Source organism: Ovis aries, chromosome 13 (genome assembly GCF_016772045.2).
Source record: "Ovis aries strain OAR_USU_Benz2616 breed Rambouillet chromosome 13, ARS-UI_Ramb_v3.0, whole genome shotgun sequence".
Classification (NCBI taxonomy): Eukaryota; Metazoa; Chordata; class Mammalia; order Artiodactyla; family Bovidae; genus Ovis; species Ovis aries.
The window spans coordinates 20,140,118-20,153,196 of NC_056066.1; the positions used below are offsets into that span (position 1 = coordinate 20,140,118).

Here is a 13,079-nt window from a genome sequence, read left to right on the forward strand (position 1 = left end):
CTCAAAATCAAACTCTTTCCACCATATCTCCCTTATTCCTTTTGGATGAACTCAGTTTTCTCTAGCAACCCAGGATTGAAATACCGTAGTAATCTTTGGCTTTCCCCTTAAACTTGCCCGCTTGCGGATCCTATTAACTCTCAACTCCAAAATATTTCTCACATCTGTTCTATTTTTTCCATTACCTCTGCCATGTCCTTGACTCGAATGATTGAGCTTCTTAACTGCAAACCTTTATTACTTTTCCTCAATAATTTTTATGCCGTAAGCTTAGTTTCTTTCCACTTAATCCTAGACAATTATTACTTGCTCTTTTAGGTCGTTCCTCTCTCATTTTCTAATTTCTAGTTGTTTCTAATAATTTTCAAATCCATTCTCAATTATGGATTGTCCTGCCTTTGTTTCAATACTTTGATGACAGAGATTCTCGTTTTAAATCTAATTCAGGAGGAAAATAGAGAAACAGCTGTTTAGGCAAGATTAATTACATTTCTAGGGAAAGTAGACAATCTTTTTTTTTTTTGCTTTTTTAATTTTATTTTTAATTGTATTTTTATTGTTTCCATTTTATTTTAAAGGAGAGATGAGAATTGCAATTTGCCAAATTGCTACACACGTTTCCTTGCCATACAACTGCCCTAGCAAGTTAACTTAAAACAATTTTCTAAAATGCATTTTTAATGAGAAACTGAGACCCCTGAAATTTGTCTTAAATACTTCTTTTCCCCCTTCAGACCTCTTACAGGGTTGTAGAGTTTCCATACCTCAGTGCCAAGAGGATGGCAGAGGAATTTGGCTCAGCTTAGTAATTACCTTGTGTTAGTCTAGCTCAAAGTTGTTTTTCTCTTAATGGTTAAAGAGAGCCATTCAAATCCTTTGATTCTAGTAGTAAAACTCCCAATGGGCAGGATAGGTGAATGCCCATGTAATGTTTAGCCTATTAAAATGGCCATATCCAAAGCTTATGCAGAATAAATGTTGCTAGGACAGGTCAGAAAAAAAATATGAGAAAATAAGAGAACTAAAGAAAGTACAGGAGTGTCCTTCCTCTCTCCAAATAAGATCCCACAATTATAATGGACATTTTTTTTTTTGCCTTCTTTCATGGAGAAAGGGAAGGATCTCCCCGAAGTTTCACTGTGTGCTTCCAGAATGGTGTCAGCTATAGGCTTCACAATAGTGCACAGTACCTGAGAGCACAAACTATCTTTGGTGAAGGACCACTTTGTTTTTTTTTTTTTTTTTCCCTAGGATCACTTGTTATTATTATTTTTTTACAGACTCTTTGTTTTTAGACAGTTAGTGGCAAAGGGTCAGGTGACTTAATCCTCTCTCTCAGTTCTTGTATTTCATTTTTTTTTTTTTTTTAGTTTTTTATTTTTTAAATTTTAAAACTTTAATTCTTACATGCATTCCCAAACATGAACCCCCCTCCCACCTCCCTCCCCATAACATCCTTCTGGGTCATCCCCATGCACCAGCCCCAAGCATGCTGCATCCTGCGTCAGACATAGACTGGCAATTCAATTCACATGATAGTATACATGTTAGAATGTCATTCTCCCAAATCATCCCACCCACCCTCTCCCTCTCCCTCTGAGTCCAAAAGTCTGTTATACACATCTGTGTCTCTTTCCCTGTCTTGCATACAGGGTCGTCATTGCCATCTTCCTAAATTCCATATATATGTGTTAGTATACTGTATTGGTGTTTTTCTTTCTGGCTTACTTCACTCTGTATAATCGGCTCCAGATTCATCCATCTCATCAGAACTGATTCAAATGAATTCTTTTTAACAGCTGAGTAATACTCCATTGTGTATATGTACCACAGCTTTCTTATCCATTCATCTGCTGATGGACATCTAGGTTGTTTCCATGTCCTGGCTATTATAAACAGTGCTGCGATGAACATTGGGGTACATGTGTCTCTTTCAATTCTGGTTTCCTCGGTGTGTATGCCCAGAAGTGGGATTGCTGGGTCATAAGGTAGTTCTATTTGCAATTTTTAAGGAATCTCCACACTGTTCTCCATAGTGGCTGTACTAGTTTGCATTCCCACCAACAGTGTAGGAGGGTTCCCTTTCTCCACACCCTCTCCAGCATTTATTGCTTGCAGATTTTTGGATCGCAGCCATTCTGACTGGTGTGAAGTGGTACCTCATTGTGGTTTTGATTTGCATTTCTCTAATAATGAGTGATGTTGAGCATCTTTTCATGTGTTTGTTAGCCATCCATATGTCTTCTTTGGAGAAATGTCTATTTAGTTCTTTGGCCCATTTTTTGATAGGGTCGTTTATTTTTCTGGAGTTGAGCTGCAGAAGTTGCTTGTATATTTTGAGATTAGTTGTTTGTCAGTTGCTTCATTTGCTATTATTTTCTCCCATTCAGAAGGCTGTCTTTTCACCTTGCTTATATTTTCCTTGGTTGTGCAGAAGCTTTTAATTTTAATTAGATCCCATTTGTTTATTTTTGCTTTTATTTCCAGCATTCTGGGAGGTGGATCATAGAGGATCCTGCTGTGATTTATGTCTGAGAGTGTTTTGCCTATGTTCTCCTCTAGGAGTTTTATAGTTTCTGATCTTACATTTAGATCTTTAATCCATTTTGAGTTTATTTTTGTGTGCGGTGTTAGAAAGTGATCTAGTTTCATTCTTTTACAAGTGGTTGACCAGTTTTCCCAGCACCACTTGTTAAAGAGATTGTCTTTACTCCATTGTATATTCTTGCCTCCTTTGTCAAAGATAAGGTGTCCATATGTGTGTGGATTTATCTCTGGGCTTTCTATTTTGTTCCATTGATCTGTATGTCTGTCTTTGTGCCAGTACCATACTGTCTTGATGACTGTGGCTTTGTAGTAGAGCCTGAAGTCAGGCAAGTTGATTCCTCCAGTTCCATTCTTCTTTCTCAAGATTGCTTTGGCTATTCGAGGTTTTTGTATTTCCATACAAATCTTGAAATGATTTGTTCTAGTTCTGTGAAAAATGTGGCTGGTAGCTTGATAGGGATTGCATTGAATTTGTAAATTGCTTTGGGTAGTATACTCATTTTCACTATATTGATTCTTCCAATCCATGAACATGGTATATTTCTCCATCTATTAGTGTCCTCTTTGATTTCTTTCATCAGTGTTTTATAGTTTTCTATATATAGGTCTTTAGTTTCTTTAGGTAGATATATTCCTAAGTATTTTATTCTTTTCGTTGCAATGGTGAATGGAATTGTTTCCTTAATTTCTTTTCTACTTTCTCATTATTCGTGTATAGGAATGCAAGGGATTTCTGTGTGTTGATTTTATATCCTGCAACTTTACTATATTCATTGATTAGCTCTAGTAATTTTCTGGTGGAGTCTTTAGGGTTTTCCATGTAGAGGATCATGTCATCTGCAAACAGTGAGAGTTTTACTTCTTCTTTTCCAATTTGGATTCCTTTTATTTCTTTTTCTGCTCTGATTGCTGTGGCCAAAACTTCCAGAACTATGTTGAATAGTAGCGGTGAAAGTGGACAACCTTGTCTTGTTCCTGACTTTAGGGAAATGCTTTCAATTTTTCACCATTGAGGATAATGTTTGCTGTGGGTTTGTCATAGATAGCTTTTATTATGTTGAGGTATGTTCCTTCTATTCCTGCTTTCTGGAGAGTTTTTATCATAAATGGATGTTGAATTTTGTCAAAGGCCTTCTCTGCATCTATTGAGATAATCATATGGTTTTTATTTTTCAATTTGTTAATGTGGTGCATTACATTGATTGATTTGCGGATATTGAAGAATCCTTGCATCCCTGGGATAAAGCCCACTTGGTCATGGTGTATGATCTTTTTAATGTGTTGTTGGATTCTGATTGCTAGAATTTTGTTGAGGATTTTTGCATCTATGTTCATCAGAGATATTGGCCTGTAGTTTTCTTTTTTGTGACATCTTTGTCAGGTTTTGGTATTAGGGTGATGGTGGCCTCATAGAATGAGTTTGGAAGTTTACCTTCCTCTGCAATTTTCTGGAAGAGTTTGAGGAGGATAGGTGTTAGCTCTTCTCGAAATTTTTGGTAGAATTCAGGTGTGAAGCCATCTGGACCTGGGCTTTTGTTTGCTGGAAGATTTCTGATTACAGTATCAATTTCCGTGCTTGTGATGGGTCTGTTAAGATTTTCTATTTCTTCCTGGTTCAGTTTTGGAAAATTGTACTTTTCTAAGAATTTGTCCATTTCTTCCACGTTGTCCATTTTATTGGCATACAACTGCTGATAGTAGTCTCTTATGATCCTTTGTATTTCTGTGTTGTCTGTTGTGATCTCTCCATTTTCATTTCTAATTTTATTGATTTGATTTTTCTCTCTTTGCTTCTTGATGAGTCTGGCTAATGGTTTGTCAATTTTATTTATCCTTTCAAAGAACCAGCTTTTGGCTTTGTTGATTTTTGCTATGGTCTCTTTTGTTTCTTTTGCATTTATTTCTGCCCTAATTTTTAAGATTTCTTTCCTTCTACTAACTCTGGGGTTCTCCAACTCTTCCTTTTCTAGTTGCTTTAGTTGTAGAGTTAGGTTGTTTATTTGACTTTTTCTTGCTTCTTGAGGTATGCCTGTATTGCTATGAACTTTCCTCTTAGCACTGCTTTTATAGTGTCCCACAGGTTTTGGGTTGTTGTGTTTTCATTTTCATTCGTTTCTATGCATATTTTGATTTCTTTTTGATTTCTTCTGTGATTTGTTGGTTATTCAGAAGTGTGTTGTTCAACCTCCATATGTTGGAATTTTTAATAGTTTTTCTCCTGTAATTGAGATCTAATCTTAATGCATTATGGTCAGAAAAGATGCTTGGAATGATTTCGATTTTTTGAATTTATCAAGTTTAGATTTATGGCCCAGGATGTGATCTATCCTGGAGAAGGTTCCATGAGCACTTGAAAAAAGGTGTAATTCGTTGTTTTGGGGTGAAATGTCCTATAGATATCAATTAGGTCTAACTGATCTAATGTATCATTTAAAGTTTGCGTTTCTTTGTTAATTTTATGTTTAGTTGATCTGTCCATAGGTGTGAGTGGGGTATTAAAGTCTCCCACTATTATTGTGTTATTGTTGATTTCCCCTTTCATACTTGTTAGCATTTGTCTTACATATTGTGGTGCTCCTATATTGGGTGCATATATATTTATAATTGTTATATCTTCTTCTTGGATTGTTCCTTTGATCATTATGTAGTGGCCTTCTTTGTCTCTTTTCACAGCCTTTGTTTTAAAGTCTATTTTATCGGATATGAGTATTGCCACTCCTGGTTTCTTTTGGTCTCTATTCGCGTGGTATATCTTTTTCCAGCCCTTCACTTTCAGTCTGTATGTGTCCCTTGTTTTGAGGTGGGTCTCTTGTAAGCAGCATATAGAGGGGTCTTGTTTTTGTATCCATTCGGCCAGTCTTTGTCTTTTTGGTTGGGGCGTTCAACCCATTTACGTTTAAGGTAATTATTGATAAGTATGATCCCGTTGCCATTTACTTTTTTGTTTTGGGTTCGGGTTTATACACCCTTTCGTGTTTCCTGTCTAGAGGATGTCCTTTAGAATTTGTTGGAGAGCTGGTTTGGTGGTGCTGAATTCTCTCAGCTTTTGCTTGTCTGTAAAGCTTTTGATTTCTCCTTCGTATTTGAATGAGATCCTTGCTGGGTACAGTAATCTGGGCTGTAGGTTATTGTCTTTCATCACTTTAAGTATGTCTTGCCATTCCCTCCTGGCCTGAAGAGTTTCTATTGACAGATCAGCTGTTATCCTTATGGGAATCCCCTTGTGTGTTATTTGTTGTTTTTCCCTTGCTGCTTTTAATATTTGTTCTTTGTGTTTGATCTTTGTTAATTTGATTAATATGTGTCTTGGGGTGTTTCGCCTTGGGTTTATCCTATTTGGGACTCTCTGTGTTTCTTGGACTTGGGTGATTATTTCCTTCCCCATTTTAGGGAAGTTTTCAACTATTATCTCCTCAAGGATTTTCTCATGATCTTTCTTTCTGTCTTCTTCTTCTGGGACTCCTATAATTCGAATATTGGAGCGTTTCATATTGTCCTGGAGGTCTCTGAGATTGTCCTCGTTTCTTTTAATTCGTTTTCTTGTTTCCTCTCTGATTCATTTATTTCTACCATTCTATCTTCTATTTCACTAATCCTATCTTCTGCCTCTGTTATTCTACTATTTGTTGCCTCCAGAGTGTTTCTGATCTCATTTATTGTGTTATTCATTATATTTTGACTCTTTTTTATTTCTTCTAGGTCCTTGTTAAACCTTTCTTGCATCTTCTCAATCCTTGTCTCTAGGCTATTTATCTGTGTTTCCATTTTGATTTCAAGATTTTGGATCATTTTCACTATCAATATTCGGAATTCCTTCTCCGGTAGATTCCCTACTTCTTCCTCTTTTGTTTGGTTTGGTGGGCAACTCTCCTGTTCCTTTACCTGCTGAGTATTCCTCTGTCTCTTCATCTTGGTTATATTGCTGCGTTTGCGGTGGCCTTTTTATATTCTGATAATTTGTGGAGTTCTCTTTATTATGGAGCTTCCTCACTTTGGGTGGGGTTGTATCAGTGGCTTGTCAAGGTTCCTGGTTAGGGAGGCTTGTGTTGGAGTTTTGGTGGGTGGAGCTGGGTTTCTTCTCTCTGGAGTGCAGTGGAGTGACCCGTAATGGGTTATGAGACATCAAAGGTTTTGGGATAATTTTGAGCTGTCTGTATATTGAGTCTCAGGGAGTGTTCCTGTGTTGCTGGAGAATTTGCGTGGTATGTCTTGTTTTGGAACTTGTTGGCCCTTGGGTGGAGCTTGGTTTCAGTGTAGGTATGAAGGCATTTGATGAGCTCCTATTGCTTAATGTTCCCTGAATTCAAGAGTTCTCTAATGTTTTCAGGCTTTGGGTTTAAGCTTCCTGCTTCTGGTTTTCAGTTTTATTTTTACAGTAGCCTCTAGACTTCTCCATCTATACAGCACCAATGATAAAACATCTAGGTTAAAGATGAAAAGTTTCTCCACCTTGAGGGATACTCAGAGAGGTTCACTGAGTTACAAGAAGAGAAGATGGAGGGGGTAGTTAGAGGTAACTGGAATGAGATGCGGTGAGATCAAGAGAGGAGAGAGCAAGCTAGCCAGTAGTCACTTCCTTATGTGCGCTCTATAGTCTGGACTGCTCAGAGGTATTTACAGAGTTATACGGGGAAGAGGAGAGGGAGGAAGTAGACAGAGGTGACCAGGAGGATAAGAGAGAGGAATGAGTAGGAGAGAGACAAATCCTGCCAGTAACCAGTTCCTTAGGTGTTCTCTACCGTCTGGAACACACAGAGATTCACAGAGTTGGATAGAGAAGAGATGGGGGAGAATAGATACAGAGGCCACCTGGTGGAGAAAAAGGAGAGGCCAGAGGAGGAGAGAGTGGACAAGCCAGTAATCTCGCTCTCAGGTAAACTTGGGTAGTGAAGTTTGGGTTTTTAAATGTACAAAATTGACAACAAAGATTAAAAATCTGTTTTGAAGACAATGGTCTGCTTTTCTGGTTGCCTGATGTCCTCTGCCAGCCTACAGAAGTTGTTTTGTGGAGTTTGCTCGGCGTTGAAATGTTCTTTTGAGGAATTTGTGAGGGAGAACGTGATCTTCCCGTCCTATTCCTCCGCCATCTTTCCCTCCCCCAAAGTAGACAATCTTAACCATGCAACTGAATCGTATGATTCTTTGCATTAGTGTGTGATGATGTTGTCTATTCCCAGGGTAGATAATGATGCGGAATGATGGCAAAGCTAAATAGCTTTCCCTTCACCTTGAGTTAGACCTTCAGAGTAGATTATTTTGGAAGAATTGTTACCAGACATTCAGATTTAAAAATATTATCCCAGAGGAAGTATCTGTTTTGCATTATGCCTTCCATCTTCAATCAGAAAAGCAAGAAGTACATTTCTTTCAGCAGAACACATGCAACATGAGTTTTCTTTCTTGTGTCCAAGATTATTGGTGAGATACCTGAGTTATTTGGAAGAATAGATCTGTGATGACATGGCATCACAACATACTCTTTGCCAACTGAAAGAAAAATTACCTATATACTTTTCTGTTTGTCTTTTTATTTTGTATTGGAATATAGCAAATTAACAATGTTTTGATAGTTTCAGGTGAACAGCAAAGGCACTCAGCCATACATATACATGTATCCATTCTTCCCAAACTCCCCTCCCATCAGGCTGCCACATAACATTGAGCAGAGTTCCATGTGCTGTATAGTTATCCATTTGAAATATAGCTATGTGTACCTATCCATCCCAAATTCCCTAACTATCCCTTCTCCTCATCCTTTTCCCTACCCCTGCCACCAAAAGTTCATTTCCTAAGTCTATGAGTCTCTGTTTTGTAAGTAAGTTCTTTGCATAATTTCTTTTTGTATTCTACATATGAGAGATGTCATGTGATATTTCTCCTTCTCTGACTTCACTCAATATGACAATCTCTAGGTCCATCTATTTTGCTGCAAATAACATGATTCCATTCTTTTGTAATTCTGTGTAATATTCCATTATATGCATGCACCATATTTTCTTTATCCATTTCTCTGTAAATGTCTGTAAATCGTAAATAGTTCTGCAATGAACATTGGGGTGCATGTATCCTTTCAGATCGTGTTTTTCTCCGGATATATGCTCAGGAGTAGGTACTTTTCACCTGTTTAAAGTTTCAGAATTCAGCATGCATATTACATTGATTAGTTACTAGAATTATTAATTATTAGAGTGAGTATTGGACTTCCCACGGGGCACAGTGGTAAAGAATTCGCCTGCCGATGCAGGAGATGCAAGAGATGTAGGTTCGATCTCTGAGTCAGGAAGTTTCCCTGGAGTTGGAAATGGCAACCCACTCCAGTATTCTTGCCTGGAGGAGTCTGTGGGATACAGTCCATGGGGTCGCAAAGAGTCGGACATGACTGAACATGCATAAGGAACGGGAATGAGTATCACTATCCAAGGTATTCATATTTTATTTTTCCAAGGAAAGTTGTTACTAAGTCAGCGGCATTTCTTGCATCTGATGATACCTTAAGATTGAGAAACGATATTAACTCTTTAGAGAATGCTTAGCAACAGTTTTTACCATGTTCCCATCAGCTTTTGCTATTGCTGCCAAACCAGCCGAGTTATGGAATTCCTGACATCTCTCCTCCTTTGCCTACACATCTTACCAGCTTTATTTGTGCTTGATCAAGTCTCCCTTCCTTCTACAAAGTGTGGTATTTGTTTCAGTGGCAAAATGTGTGTGTTGTATTGTGTATGCTTTTAAGATAACACAGGCAGCTTTTTCCCTGCTAATACTAAGCTGTTTGTTGTGCCCATTACATTTATCTCAGTATAATAAATTTCATGAAAGCATTATGCTTTGGGAAAAATCTGTATTTTAAAAGGAAATACAGATTCTGAAAAAAATTTAGAAATGCTGGAAATATTTCTTCAAGGCATAAATGAAGAAATTTGAGACTCAGTGATTATAATCTGAAATATCCTTGTTTTAGTGTAGTTTTGTAAAGTGATTTAGCATATATCCAGGGAAAAGTTTTGTCCAAAGCCTGTGGTCTATGCAACTTAATATTTTTTATTTCTCTAGAAAATAAAACTGGGCACATAACTGACTTATTTTAAATTTAAAACTTTAGAATTTTGTCATCTTTTGTTTGAGGGAAATGCTAAATACTCCAAATGGAGATGACTGTTAAAATACTTAAATCTTAGCTGGAGAAAGCACTTTCCTCCAATTGTTCTTTTGGTGCTCTCAAATACAAAGATACTACACTTAAGATTAATTCATTTTAATCGAATAGAGAGTAATGAGTAAAGGACAAAGAATTTCAAGATTGAAAAAGCCTAGTCAACCTCATGCAAAAATATTAGAATAAATCCAGATGCTCATGGAAATGGATTAGAAAAACAATAAAAAGGAAGATTATGTTAAAAATAGCCAGAGATTAAAATACAATTACAGAAGAATGGAATTAGGAAGACAGTTGGATATTATTTGCAAAGTTCTGAGAAACAGTGACTGTTGGTCTAGAGCAAAGCAAAATTCTTTCAAGAATGAGAGTGACAAAAGGCACTCAGTATGACATCCACAAACAAATGAAAAAATGAATTTACTGCACCAGACTCTTACCAAATGAATGATGTAAATGTCAGCATTATAAGACAGAATGAGCCAAACCAAGGCTGAGATGCAAAAGGGAATAGACAGCAAAGTAAATGACAAACATACAGGTAATTCTTACCTATACTAGTGGATGACGAATGTGTGATATGACCAGAATGTTTATACATTCTTGGGGAGTATAGACATTGTTGCAACTACTTTTGAAACCAGTTTGACATTGTGTGAGTTAGTCACTCAGTCATGTCTCCTGCAATGCAGGCAGATTGAGCCATCAGGAAAGCCCCGGTTTGGCATTATCTATTATAATTAAATGTGCATGCTCTGTGACCAAGCAATTCCATACCTAGGTATATCAGGAGAAATGTACAAACAAACAGATCCTCGAACAGGATCAACTCAAGAACCACTGATGGTATAATGGCTACAAAACATATGAAAACATATGTTGCATAGTCATACAGTGGACTATTATATAACAGTCAACCCCTAAACTGCGAGAACATACATTAGCTTGGGTGGGTGAATATACAATGTTAAGAAAAAATTAAGTTGCATATTATAAAAAGAATGAGTCTATTCATCTAAAGTTTGATTCTCAACAGTGTTTTATTTAAACTGGACCTACATGGCGTTACATGTATATGGTCACTATTCTAAGAATTTCACAGTGTTAAGTTATTTAGTCACATAATGAGCTAATAAGTTAACACTGTAAGAGCTTATTTGGTTTATATGCAAATGAAGAAAATATGAACACAAATGAAAGTAAAGAAATAAAAGACACAAATTTCAGTGTTTTGTGAACCAGGAAAGATTGCATTGACGGTCTGGAATCCAACAGAGAAACACTGGAGGGTTCAAATCTCTTTGTAACTTTATTTTCATAAACTAGAAGGTAAACATATGACTTTTATTATCCTTTAAAAAAAAGCCTATATTTTATACTCATTTTTCTATATGTATAATTACATTTCATGGGGAAAAAAAAGTGAAAGTGTTAGTTGCTCAGTCGTGTCCAACTCTTTGCCACCTCATGGCCTGTAGCCTGCCAGGCTCCTCTGTCCACAGAATTCTCCAGGCAAGAATACTGGAGTGGGTTGACACTTCCTTTTCCAGGGGATCTTCCCAACTCAGGGATTGAAGCCAGGTCCTGTGTTGCAGGCAGATTCTTTACTGTCTGAGCCACCAGGAAAGCCCAATATATTTCATAATGAAATATAAAATGATAAGCGAGAAAACTTTGAGTTGCGCAATAGATTAATAGGTCAAAAAGTGGTCATTTGTGTGGAAAAAATTGAATTTAGATTCTTATCACTGACAGAACAATAGAGGCCAGATGGAATAAAGATCTAAATATGAAAAGTAAAGCTATCAAAACTTCATGAAAATTATCAAAGATATATTTATGATATTAGAACAGGGAAGATTATTTTTCAGTGAAAATTTAAAGCACAAACCATAAAGGAAATGATTGATATATTAAATTTATAACTTTTTATTCTGAAGGGCAACCATACAAAATGAAAAGACAAATAATAGATTAAGAGAACTTATTTTTCACATAGATAAATGATTGAGGATTAATATAGAGAATATAGGATTAATTTAAATTTGTGAATTAATGAAAAGACAATGGATTCAATAGAGAGAAAGAGCAGACGATGTGAAAAGTCAAAACTATAGTAAAATACTTGAGTGGCCTAAAAAGTCTCAGTAATTAGGAAATACAAGTTAGGATATCAAGGAATTATTTCAGAACTGTTACTGTGGCAAACATTAAAAAGAAATTCATGATATCACGCATTGGCTAGACTATGAGAAATGCACACATTTTTGGGTGGAAATGGTAAACCACCTTTGAAAAGTTGACTAATTACATATTCTATAACTTTGAAATTTCATTTTAAGATGATTTGTCTTGGAAATACTCTGGCATGTGTTTACAGAGAGAAACATACAAACACATCCATTGTAGGACTTTATATTCTTACTATCCTACTTGAGAAGAGGTATACCAGCTGCAGACTATTCATACAATAAATATTGAATCTGGGTATTCATTTAGTTGAATACCCTAAAGCAGTTTAAAATGAATGAATTAATTCTGGATTTAGCAATAGAGAGAAATCTGAAAAGTATGTTTTGAGTCAAAAATGCAAGTTCAAAAAATATGAATATTATTTATGTAAAATTTTCTGACACATAATAGTATGTATTTTATACAGAAAATGTTTGTTTAAGATAAGGATACAAAAATATGCATTGGAGGAATTCTTACTATATTCAGGATGTTAGTCCTTCCTACGTTGATCTATGGGCTTAATGCAACCCCAATCAAACAGAATCCCAGTAGATTATTTTGTGAATATAGAAAACTAAATCTAAAGTGTATATCGAGAGGCAAAGTCCCAGAATATGTAGTATTGAAGGAGAACAAAATTGGAGGACTGACACTACCGACTTCAAGATTTATTATAAAGCTTCAGTAATCAAGACAGTGAGGTAATGGTGAAAGAACAGAGAAATATTGGGTTGGCCAGAAAGTTTGTTTGGGTTTTTCCATTCCATTTTATGGTAAAACCTGAATGAACTTTTTGACCAACCCAGCATTCTATGGCAGTGACAACTTTGGCTTTAAATCCTCTGCAACTAGCATGTATATGATACAGAGATGTTATTAATAAATGCTTATTGAATAGCTTACTATCTAAATTAATTAGCTTGCATAAATTTCTTCTAAATTCTGTTATATCAGAAATTATTATCTTAATTATTTAAATACTTCTGGGTGAATACTTTTGTTTGGGTCTGCCTTGCGGCCTTTGAATTCCAACTATGTGGGAATATCTGAAACAAACATGAGATGTTAGATTCATTGTGAAAGTGGAAGAACAAAGTTCCTTTACATAGAGAACTTGAGGGTTTAATCTGACCTTGACTCT

The 13,079-nt window shown here is 36.2% G+C and overlaps 1 protein-coding gene across 3 annotated transcripts in view; it reads left to right on the top strand.

Moving 5' to 3' along the window:
* The window catches only part of MALRD1 (MAM and LDL receptor class A domain containing 1), a 600,846-nt gene that overhangs the window by 164,804 nt on the left and 422,963 nt on the right, over positions 1-13,079 (top strand). The gene's annotated exons all lie outside the window — the stretch shown is intronic.